The following is a 12,344-nucleotide window of genomic DNA, read 5'->3' as shown; positions in this document are numbered from 1 at the left end:
TCTCTGTGGTCTGGGTCTGGTGGAACCCCTCTTTTAGTCTACAAGAGGACCCCGTCCTATACTTTCGTGCTATACTACGCGCATGTATCTCTGTCGAGACTCGGAATGTCCCTCCTTGGCCGCGTCGTCGTTTCCCCCCCCCCCCCTCCTTGTCTTGTCTTAGTATGCTGTTCCTCCACCCTCCCTCCAACCCTCCAACCTCGACCACCGCGACACCGACACCGACACTGACACGACACGACACGACATGCATGTGTGGTCTGTACATAAGTAATATTACCCACCTACACGACCATTTGTGCAGGATAACAGCATTAGTCTATCTGCAGCTTGGCCTGTTTAGAACAGCATCTCATTCCACCTTGGGCAGGTACTCTGCCAATCCTCCCATACCGCCCATGCTATTGCCTTGACGAGTCGTCGTAATGGGACGGTCGGTCACCCTGCTGCATCCATAATAAGCGTGCCCAAGGTGCAGAAGGTGCCCGTCCGTACATGGCACATGCCGAATCGGTGCCCAGGGAATGGAACAGAGAGAATGTGGCGGCATAAAGATATGATAGGCTGGCTATGTGCTGACGGCACTCTGTGCCTACCAAACAGCCTGTGCAAGACGGCTACATTACTGGCTGGCCGCGAGAGGAATGCAGGTACGGTGCGCCGACGGCGTTCCGTTTCAAATGCATGTACATGCCTACTACATACTACATACCTACATACATATGAACAAATTCTTTTCTCACACACACACACATACATCGACCCTCGGACCCCAAGCAAGACTTTGGACTCTCCAAATATGTGTGATGCTGGCTGCCATTGGACGGGGTCCCTCCCTCGCCGGTGCGGGCTTGTTTCTAGCGATTGGCAGCCACCGGATAGTCAATTCCAATGTGACCATAGAGAGACAAGGCCGGGAACGCGAAACAGTGGGCGATCTCTTCTCATGCGCTGGCTGGCACAGAAAGAGAGGCTCCCTCTCTGCCTCTAACGCATCGCCCTAAAGCATGACATGGCGCTGGGCAGGTGGGCCCTGTTCTGCCATGGTTAATGCATCCGATGGCTGATGCTAAAAGTATACATCAGACGAGGAAGTGGAAAAGGCAAAAACCATTTCAGACAAAATAGCATCTACTATGTAGCCCTCGGACTGGACGGGAGCGGTAGTAGTAGTATCGCGCCCGTAAGCCAGCCATCTGGCTGATTATGCGCATATGGTTGCTGGACTGCCTGGATTGCCTGCCTGCCGAACCGGAAACATATGACATGGCGAGGCAGCCAGCGAGCAGGTGAGGTGGGTGGCACGCAAGTATGTAGGTCTAGGGAGGGTCCGGAAGTAATGTGCAAGTAATGGGCAATGAATGGACCATTCATTGGGCGTGCCGCCCGATGGGTAGTGACGACTGCTCAATAGGGCAAATTGACGCCGCCGCTGATTGGAGTCTGGAATAAGACGCCGGCTGCAGAGGGCTGCTACTTTGGATGAATCTGATGATGATAGGACGGGGGGTTTTTTCTATTGTTGGCAATGGGTTGGTTGCATCCTCAGTCAGCCCACACCCTAATGAAATGGTGCTGCATAACGGCGCATGCAAGCACTCTACTACTGGATGGATTCCCTCCCCTCGAGGCACACGCACACACATATCCGACTGCTGCATCTCCAAGAGCGGGCAGAAAGTTGCTATTCTCAATCTCGCCGACCCGTCCATCAAGACTGTCAGCGGACCAGCCAGAGGTCGCATCACAGACTTCAACCGTCACGCCCAGGTGCTGTGACTATTCTGGGGACTATCACTTTTAGAAACTCTCTCGACAACGGGCTGTCAGATATGGCATCGCGGGCGCAAAGACGAGTAAATTGGAGGATGTCGCCTTCGGTGCCACTAGCGAGCTTATGGGGATGGGGATAACGAACCGAAAGCCACTTCATACTTGACATCAGTGTAGATTGATTACCTCTTGGGTACCGGCATGAAGTACTGGCTTAATCGCTCGCTTGGGACATCCGTGATTATCATGGCTTTTTCAGATAAAAAACGAAGCCCTTCTGAAGCTGACATCATGTCATGCTGATGATTGCTGTGATGAGTGGCAGGTGGCTTTTTCTTTTGCTCCAAAGACGGAGCGCCAGGACGGAAAAGAAAAGCTTCGCTGCTGAACGCCACCCTTGATCATCAATCTCCAACGACAAAGCTTCCCGTCCCCTCCCTTTCTTGGGCTTCAGGCTGTAGAAACCAAATGAATCATCGGATCAGTAGTCCATACCGGTCCAGATTGCGCACCCCAAAGGCAATAATGCCTAACCTTCCTTCCCATCGGCCACGGCGAGCTGCGGTCTCTCGTATATGGTTGCACAGCCTGCTAATACGAGGTCGTGTGCGATCTTTGCCGACAGCTGCACCAATCTCGGGCGGGCGGTTTGTCGGACACCAACACGATCATATAGGGATACATCATTCCATCCACGCATCAAGGTCAAGGTGAGCCGCTGCTATATTGGCAGTTGCTATTGACAGTTGCTATTCTCGGCATCCTATAGCATGGCATACGGCAGGTAATAGTCTATCGATGGCGATGCGCATTACTCCCGTCTTGCTCTTAATCTCAAACCATCCTATTACTGCACGATTCGACCGCTTTATGCATGAGGACTTGGACATTAGAAGAGGGCCCGGCCAATGTAAATGAAACAATCCTCCTCGGGCTGATATAGCATGCACAATGATATCAACTAATCAATATTATACTTTCAGGTTCGTTTCGCCGAGCAGTCCACCTCGTTTCGTCTCTGGAGCGGTACTACATTACGTTACCGTATTCTTTGTGCACCCGGCATTATTCTTCCAGATTGCCGTAGTGCCTGGTGTGCCTCTCTGGTTGGCCCGTCACTTATACACAGGCACCCCCGGCAGCCCACTATCCAACTATCCAATCCTAATGTATTGGTGTACAAATCTTGGTCGGCATCTTGGCCCCCACCGAGGATGGGGTCGTCTTGTAACACCACCCGACGAATGATCAACGCGTGTTTTCATGCAAGCCCTTTGGCAGCACACCCAAGACCAGGCAAGACCAGGACCGATGCCACGGCGCTGGCGACTTTGGGTGTGTGTTGCTTGCATGGATTGATCATTGGACGGGACTGGACGGGATTCACTACTGCAAGGTACGGGCTGACGGACAACGATCGGGCGAACAGGTCGCGAAAAAACCGTCGACGGTAGCCTAATCGTCGTCCAGGCCCTTCGATAGTCGTTACTTACTGGTGTGCTAGCGGTTCCCCGACCCCGAAGCCGAAAGGCTGGACTTGTGCAGATCGCCCTTGGGGCCGCCTGGAGGATGAAGCTCGGCTAAGATCATTCACTATATAGTGCAGAAGTCGCTATTGTGTGCTCACTGTGGGGAGTTGGAGTTGGAGCGGGCAGCAGTAGGTACAGTAGCTCTAGCAGCAGCAGCCAAGCACAAGCAGCTAGCTGCTAGCTGGTAGTCGCAGGACTACCACATGCACTTGTTGGCAACGCACGCTGTTGCACGTGAGGAGAGACGCAAAGCTGATCGCTGGACGAACCCGACCGGGGGCTCACTGGGCTCTGGGCTAGCAGAAATTTACAGCGATAATCCCAAGAGCATTAATGCTATGAGCAGGGGCCTGTCGGACCCTGTATCTTGTCGTCTGCCGCTACTCGTAGTACTGGTGCTCTGTACCCTGATCCATTCGGTACATTCGCGCATTTCGGGTGTGTCTGCTCGAATCCACAGTGGCCGGTCGCACGGGGAGGGCCGGTAGACTTTCCGTCCCTCGCGTTCTGCTCGACTTCGGCCGTCTGTGAGGAGGATACATAGGATGGGACTCGCTAGCCTGTTTGTTAGATGGCTTCTCACCACTACCACGTACTATTGGGCAATGGGTCTGTGTCCTGCCTCTGAACAGAAAGGACGGTGCGATACTCGGATTGCTGGCTGTTGGTCCCCTCTAGTCAGTCGGCCTGGTGATTACCAGATCCTGGGAAATACACTATTCCGCGGCGCCCAAATTGGGTGAAATCTATGTCCATCCATCTAATATTCATTTGCCGTCGTCGAAAGCCATGGGCGCCAATGGGCGACAGCAGCAACGGCACCCTACACCGCAAAGACGTGCAACGCTGTCAAATGTAAGCAAACGACGCCAGATTGCCCGTGCAGCTATAGTCCGGTCCACTCAAGATCTCAGCGACAATGTCACGAACACCACGGCGGCCCGCTCGTGGGCAGCTATCTGCCCGCCACCTAAAATTGTAAGCGATGACAAGTCTCACGTCGAACCCCAGATTCACCACAGGTCAGGCCGGACCCTAGTCGTTAATGAGTCCCCATTATCAAAACGAGGTCTTGGCGACCAGTCCGGCCTGCCGGGGAACCAAGGGCGACGGGGCCTGATTCAAGGGCCTGTAATGAGCAGGCCAGGGCCCTGCTGGCCCGCTTGTCGCACTGGCTGCGTAGGGATATTCTTCCAGAAGATCTCTCTCCGGCAAATATTAGGCCAATCACGGACAAAACCGGTCACACAACTCCAGAAACTTATGGGCTTGGAACCCTTCGCCAGCAAGGGTGCTTTCACTTAATTCGGGCCTATACCTTCACCCAGTAGGCCAGATTCGGAAGCTGTTTCTTCGGTCTATGATTGTACATACGACAATCACCAACAAGTGGCGAAAAACGTCAACCAGCATCGGACGACGAGCCCGCATTTGAACCGTGGAAAAGAAGCTCGTCCCCAGGTCTGCCCAAGTCAACAAACGAGTTACCCTGTTACCCGCTGTCGCTTCTACTGCTGCTACTACAACAGCGACTACCACGGTACGGTTCCTGGACTTGTGCCTGGACCGGCCGGACCTGTGTCTGTGCCTGGACCTGTGCCTGGACCCTGGCGATCAGGAACAGAAACAGCGAGAGGGGGCTATCCGTTGCCCTTCCGGTGTGTCTGTCTACTTGTACACGGACTGCCAGGAGCCTCGATCCGGAGTTGAAGCGATTTGAAGCCAACCTGCGATCCGGCTCACCTGCATCGGGTTACATTGGCCGGGCATGTGACATTGTTCTGGAGATTCCTTGGAAGCAATACTTGCAGGCTTCGATTGTTCCGTGGGCAGCCAAGCAATATTGCTATGGGTTCTGGACAGGGTCGTGTTTCTGGCCCACCGGGCCGGGGACGACTCCCAGTGGCCAGCAGCTGCTGCTTTGAAACCTTCTAGAAGCCCCGTACATCCATAACACCCCCACCGGGTCATGCATATCGAATGTTACGGCAAATTTGACACCTGAGCAGCTTCATTATACCTTGCACCCATCGTACGTCGAGAGATACACGTGCCGAGACGCAGATAACGTTGGATGGGCCTCGAGTTCATGGGTTGAGTAATGCCATCGCGTCCAAGACCGCCTCGAGACACCGCCCGCCCACATTGCAGCCTGCCTCTGCCAGCTCGCCCGCCTGCCCGCCTTTTTTGCCCGCCTGTCTGCCAGCGCGCCCCATTGGCAGGGGCGCCGTTGGCTCGCGAGCTGTCCCGGATGGGTCCCATTGGACACCTCCAGTGTAATGTAATGCAAACCACCCTCAAGGTTGCTTGCGAGGGATCACGAACAGGTGGATAGGGCGTATCATACCGCTTTCTCCAAACCCTTCAATGTTTGGCTGCTTGGCTGCGAATGCCCATGACTGGCGGAGCAAAACTCTTCACCGGATAATTTGATCTCTCGGACTACGCCGAACCACTGTTGTTATTGTTTTTCGCTACTACTGCCAAATGCAGCTCGATGGATACTGCGTTAGGATGCTGCAGCAGACGTCAAGAGGTGAAAGGTGGTCGGCTTGTCGGTGTGCCAATTCGTCTGCTTTCTGCATATTGATGCCGCTGCACGTATTGCCTGGGGGCCTAAATGGATGCCTGGGTTATTAGGCCTGACCTGGCCCGTCTGTGAGTCTGTCTGCCCTATTGCTACCTCGCTAGCCATCTAGCCATCTAGCCATTGCGCAAGATGGAGAGCCGGTGACGGACCGCACAGGCGATCGTCATAAAATGCAAGGGACCCCGTTGCTCATAGACGAATTCCAACATCAAATTGACAGTGGCGAGGCCATTTTTTCAGGGCTCGCGCTCGAGCACAAAGAGGCCAAACCCATTAATGATTACATGCCTGTGACATACATTGACAGTATTACGTCGTAGTGGTGAGAAGATCCGGCAATCTTCCAGTGTTACCGTACAGATTGTCTGTGAGCGGTCGCGTTCCGTCATCGGGTTTCTTTACGCTACCACGACACTACGATAGATGGAGGGGATGATCAACGATCTGCGTGATGGTAATTACAACTACGTATGCCACAAGCAGTTCCAATACGTCAAATACGATAAGAGAATACAGCGTACCCAATGCATACACTTGACGTAGTGACTAGTTACGTAATCCGTCCAAGGGAGAAGTGGGAAAAAGGAAAGTAACGTCACAGACTGCAATTGACTTTTTTTCACATCCCGCTATCTTATATTCATGGGCTTACATCACAGAAGGGGCATGCGCAAACTGAGGCCGTCATGCCCCCCGCGCGGGGGATGGTGAGCGGGAGTGGTAGATGGGTGTTTTAGATACTCCGCCTACACGCAAGCATGTCTCTTGTTCTCTTGATGGCTTGGATCAAGGACGGTCTTTCGGCCTGTGGAAGGGTTCCTTTCTTAGTGGATTAATTGCTTTTTACGCTCCTCATCGGCTTCTGTAGTTGAGTTGGTGATGTGACGACATCTGCAGGTCCCAACGTTATCTCGTCCGTCCCATCCAAATGGTACCAGTTAACTTTGTAGATCTCTGGACTCCTCCAGGGAACCTCCCTGAAGCTGCAACACGCAAGTACTGTACGCCAGGACAAAGTGCTCGGTACGGCACTAATAACTGGCAGCGTGCGTGTTCCAGTACTGGAAGTAGGTAGGCACGTACGCCAGGATATGGTGCCTTGGGAAGAGGCGTTGACGCCATGTGATAGGCTTGCCCCCAGATACTACGTGTACTTACTACCCTATCCGCAGAAGGAAGGTCAAGATGCTTTTGGGATAGGCCATCATCAAACCCCGCTATGCCAGACCTGCAGACAGAGGCGTCAGCCGTCTCTGCACGTCGTTCTGTTTCAGAAAAGGTGCCGAGCTGAGATCAACAGGTACGGAGCCTCGGGGGGGGGGGAGACGATGGTTCCCGGCCTGCACAAACCTGCAGTAGTCGAGGGCAATGGCGGCATAGCGTGCATTCCGTGGTCAGAGTACAGTCCATCGAGAGGCACTTCGTTCACATTTCATCACTGCCACACAGCATCACCTCCCAATCAAACCGCGCCCGACCCTTTTTATGCAATGGTGGGTTACAGTCGCCATGTTTCAGTCCCAACTCACACTCTATTTCATCCATCTCACGCCGTTTCATATGGTAAATGTGCCATGCGTTCGATGGCGGATTCTGGAAGACAAGCGATGAGACACACCATCCAGCCCGCTACCCTTTCTTGGTGATCTTCTGGGGTAGCCGGCTTTCGGGGCCGCTGGCTACCATAAGCTCCTCCCCCATCCCCCTCTTTCTTTCTTTCGGAATTAATGCAGGTGACGGGTCGATTTGGCTGAATCAAGCGCTGCTCTACTCCATACAAGTACACAGAACAGCGCACGCGCACCCAGACGACGAAGAAGGAAAAGACTATGCGCATGTTTGCTGGGCCTGCTGGGACCGGACTTGGGGTTGGTCGCCGTCGCAGGCTTGATTTGATGGCCTGCGACTCCGCCGATTCTTCATCTCGCATAAGTTTGCTTGAACCAGAGCCTCGGGAACAGCCTACCGGTGCCGGTTGTTAGTAGCGAGAATTTTTCCCTTCCTCGCTCTACTGTACATTTGCATCCCTCTCACCGGTAGCTCCCACCTGAACGACCCCGAGGCTAGAGTGCTTTCGGTTGGTTTGTGTTTGCTAGGTAATGAATATCGATGCCCCGGAGAGGCATTGGTTCCTGCAGTAGGCCCAAGTTGTGCACCAAACACTTGGCACCTTGCTTGGGCTTTCGCTCACAGTGGTTGGCAGGTTGGCCAGTTGGGGTGTGGCAAAGTGCATTTGGGATTACATTAGCCTGGACGCGGATGCAATACAGATGTACAGTGTGCAGGGTGCAGAACCGACACTGCGGCTTGCTTGGGATGCCTCCCGGACTCATATGCACACTCCCATTCGCTGTCGAGGGAGCGAGGGCAGCCAGGAAGCAGGGAGGTAACGTATCGTAGCGATCGGGGTGGTTCTGGCAACGCTGGTTAGCCAGAATGCGGAGTGCAGCGCCGCTTGGCAAATGCAAGAGGCGAAATGTAGCGATGGAAACACTCGATGCCATATTTGATCACGCTGGTCGGTCATGGGCGTCGGTGCGCCTCGTCGGCCACTGCGCACTGCACCGCACTGCACTGCGGCCATGACGATGTGATGTGCTCCCGGTCGGCCACCTCCCACTGGCTGCTGTGCGATCCAGTACCACCATAGGCCGGCCAATGGCCCAGTCACCCTGAAGTGCAACCATGGCCATGGCTTAATCGAAGCAATACCATGGGTGTGATGTTGGGTAATCTTAATTGCCAACCAAACGTGGATGGCCCGAGCATGGGGGAAATCGACGTCAGAGGGCATGTCATGATGGAAGCCAATCGAGAGAAAGCACAAGAGAACGTCACTAGGCAATGCTCATCTGCCTATCCCTCCATACCACACCACCATGGATCGCTGCAGCGGGGTGATCGAAGCCCCGGGTCTTTGATTCGCCCATCTCGATGTTTTCTGTCGGTATTGTTTGTTTGTCGTTCTAGCTGCATACTTAAGTACCCAATGCCTGAGCCTTCTTGCACCGTACGGATGAGCGAGTATGTGCTCGTATGGCGCCGCTGGCCGCGGCTTAGCTTGTCGGGCGCGCCCGTTACTTCGTCTAAGCACTCTAAGTTGACAACTATGCGCCAGAGGGGGCGGGGTTTTCTTAACCTCTCAGCTGCGTTGGTGCTGGATGTAAGGAGGCAGGAGGTATGCATTGCTTATCGCAGCTGAGAGGCTACCTACTGTACGGCCACATTAGTGCAGCAGTAGGCCTCTTTTCATGATTCAATCGGATGAGATGCATCAGATCTCACTAAGTAAGTGGTTTTAGCATGCAGATGAGGAGTACTTGTTACGGCAGGAGTGAGATCTGTGAACCGAAAGTTACTTGACTTTGATGTTCATTGGGCCTGCCATGTCAGCTTGGGAAAACCCAGATATGACATCAGCGTACAAGCAATATGCAAATCGCTCCTCTGAAGCCTTTCCTTTTCGTTGGGAGCGAGGATAGGCCAATTATGCTGCTGTCGTCTTGATTTCAGTGTCAGCTTGTCACCACTGGCTGTCGTGCCTGTGATTGTGTAGAGGCCTGCCACGGACGAAAGAACGACTCTACCCCCAGCCTTTTCGTCTTGGTGGTAGTCCCTCGTCAATGGGGGCGAAGATGGTGTCGTGACGCATCATTTCTCGCATCGATGTTTTGCACATGGCGGGTAAGAGGTAAGAGGAAAAGGAACGTCTGGCGTCTTTAGGAGGGCGTCTCTACATGCTGTCCAGTTCTGCGACAGCGCTTTGGCTTTGTGCCAACAAGTGAAACCAGAGAGGTTCCCGATACGTCGTCAGGCTTGTCTTTTTTTTGTCTCACACCTCTGGACGAGGTACCGAAATCTTCCAGGTACATCCAGCCCATGAGCTGACAACATCAAGGCTGGGTTGGTCTGGAAGGTCTGGGAGTGCTGAACACAGGAGGTCCGCAGTGACGATGTACGCTTGCTGGTGTCTGTTGTCAAATAATTCATATCGGTCAATATGGAATACTCTCCGAGCTATTGGTACGGACGTGGGGGTGCGTTGATGTCGTCCGAATTCCCATCAGCTTATTTGGGGTTTAGGCACCGCCTCTACGACTAGATAGGTGTAGCTACGTAGTAGTAGAAGTAACCTGATCCAATATTCATTGTTTGAGTAGCACCTTGCGCCGTCTGCATAACGGATATGCCCATGGCGCCCGTTTGGGCGTCACTGCCAGGTGCATGAAAGCTATATGAACCCGCCAGGTGAGGCTTGACATAGTCTCGATGCATCGGATCTTTGAGTAGGTGGTTCATGGTTGCTGAGCTGTCGCATGAGATCTATATGACAGATCCATCCCACTTATAAGTCTCTCGGTGTTGCAGGCTTATCATATCATATTTGTACGTCAGCCACGGAATTTCATGTGATTACCTCACTTCCTGGGCGGTGGTTCTCGTATCCGATGAGCTGTGTTGCTCGCATAGAGCCTTGGGTTTGAGTAGCTTGACGCATGAGGATGAAGACTACCTAATACAAGATGATCATCATCGCCCACGAAGTTGTGCCAGGTAGTCGTAGTACTGCAATAATGCCCTCCGTCCTTCAGCAAATCCACCTGCTCTTATGCGTTTATGGCATGCCTCTTTTAATATGGTCTAGAGTGATTGTGCAGGTCCGAATTGAGGGCCGTCCAGCTTGCGAGTTACGTGTGCTGTATCCTAGCCGGCCGTAGCCCGGATGAAGTCCAACGCAGGTCTAAGTCTTACTGGCAAGTCATGGGGCCCCTATAACAACAGCAGCGCTATAGTACTGTGATGAAGGGTAGCATACGCTCCGGGATAACTGCAGTGTTCGGTCCGGTCTGAGTTGGGCAGAAATGGCAAGCGAAAAGAAACGAGGGGATATGGCGTTCGTAATCAAAACGAAAGCCATGTCGACCGCGACAACTATGGATAGGCTCCTTTAGTTGTACTTGAGCATCCGGGACTGCGAATAGTTTCTTACTAGCAAGATAACATATATCCCGTGGGGTACGAACGACATGTCGGTCTATGGGATATACCCCCTTTCGGGTAGTTATTGAACCTACACTCTGTCATGAGCGTCAGCCTGACATGGCCTGTGTCCAACAAACTCGGATTGGTCAATGAGTAGGTCTGTTGCATACTGATTTACTCACGTACCAAACACTCCAGAGCTGAATCAGACGCTGATGCCCAAGGCTTGCAGGTAGCTATGTACTGCTATATTTCCTACCTACTAATGGACGTTGAATAAACTGTTCGCCAGCCATGATCAGTAACCTTCAACACCACAACTCGCCACTATATATATGCGTATACCGCCAAGTATAGATTGCTTATGGCTTCAAGTACCATTGTTGATATGAAAAGGAGTATTCAAGTTATCAGATGTAGAGCTGCTAAAGGATGACCCTTTACTATGAAGTTTTGGGGGCAACCTTTCGTGTAGAGACACAGCTGTGGGCTTAATATGTAACGCAGATGACCGTCCTTTAGATTTCCAGTAGTTATGTCTTGTATATTAGATGGGTAAATGCTTATTAGGCCGAGAGATATGTACATCTCTCGGCCAGTACGTACGTAGACTCAAGAACGCTCGAACACTTGGTCATCGCCTACCCCGGGTTAGGTTCCGAACTCCTTTACCATACATACTTCTCTACCAACGTCAGGAGTTGAGATGGGAACACGCTTGGGACAGATTCTATAGAACGCTTGGGTACTCAGAGCCGCTGGTTAGGCATACGGGTGAAAGGGTGATGTAATTACGGGTCGCTAGTATCCAGGGGTTTCGTTTACGTGAATACAACCGGTAGTTACCCCTTACGAAACACTCAGGTAAGAAATTCCTATAGCAAAAGATCGGCTGGAATACCACTGGAGTCATCAGCCTTGTTTGTGTCATTTTCGCAAGTACAACAGCACAGCAGGACATGTCCTGCTAGATTGATACACATTGATGGATTTTCCATCCCAAAAGCCTTGGGCGATCACCAACCAGTGATTGAGAAATCAGATAGCAGGTACACATTACAGCAACTCGAACACACCCACGCGATAATTTGGACGGTGGTGAGTAAGTACAATATCGTGAGACCTCGTTGAGTTGCTCATAGCGACGGGAGTATATCAGGTGCATCGTGGGCTAAGAGATCCCAGTCATGCAGCATTGGTGGGGCCGGGGGCTTCGGTACTTCGCTCGACCTTGGCGCTCAAAGGGCCCTGTGCCTTTTCTGCAAGTGCGGTATGACGACTCGCCAAATCCGATTTGAACGATCAAGCTCCCCCCCACGCACCCGTTGGTAAATGATACCATCGCAAGCTTCAATTTGGCAATTGGTGGGCTCTGCAGCACATCATATGCACGTGAAGCATCAGCCAGCTTCAACGCCGAGCCCTCTTTCAACTACGTAGCCGTTCCAGGGCTATGGCGTGATCAGCTT

Source organism: Apiospora marii (genome assembly GCF_038362585.1).
Source record: "Apiospora marii strain CBS 49790 chromosome Unknown utg000004l_segment0_segment0, whole genome shotgun sequence".
NCBI lineage: Eukaryota > Fungi > Ascomycota > Sordariomycetes > Amphisphaeriales > Apiosporaceae > Apiospora > Apiospora marii.
Note: the sequence above shows the minus strand (reverse complement) of the source record.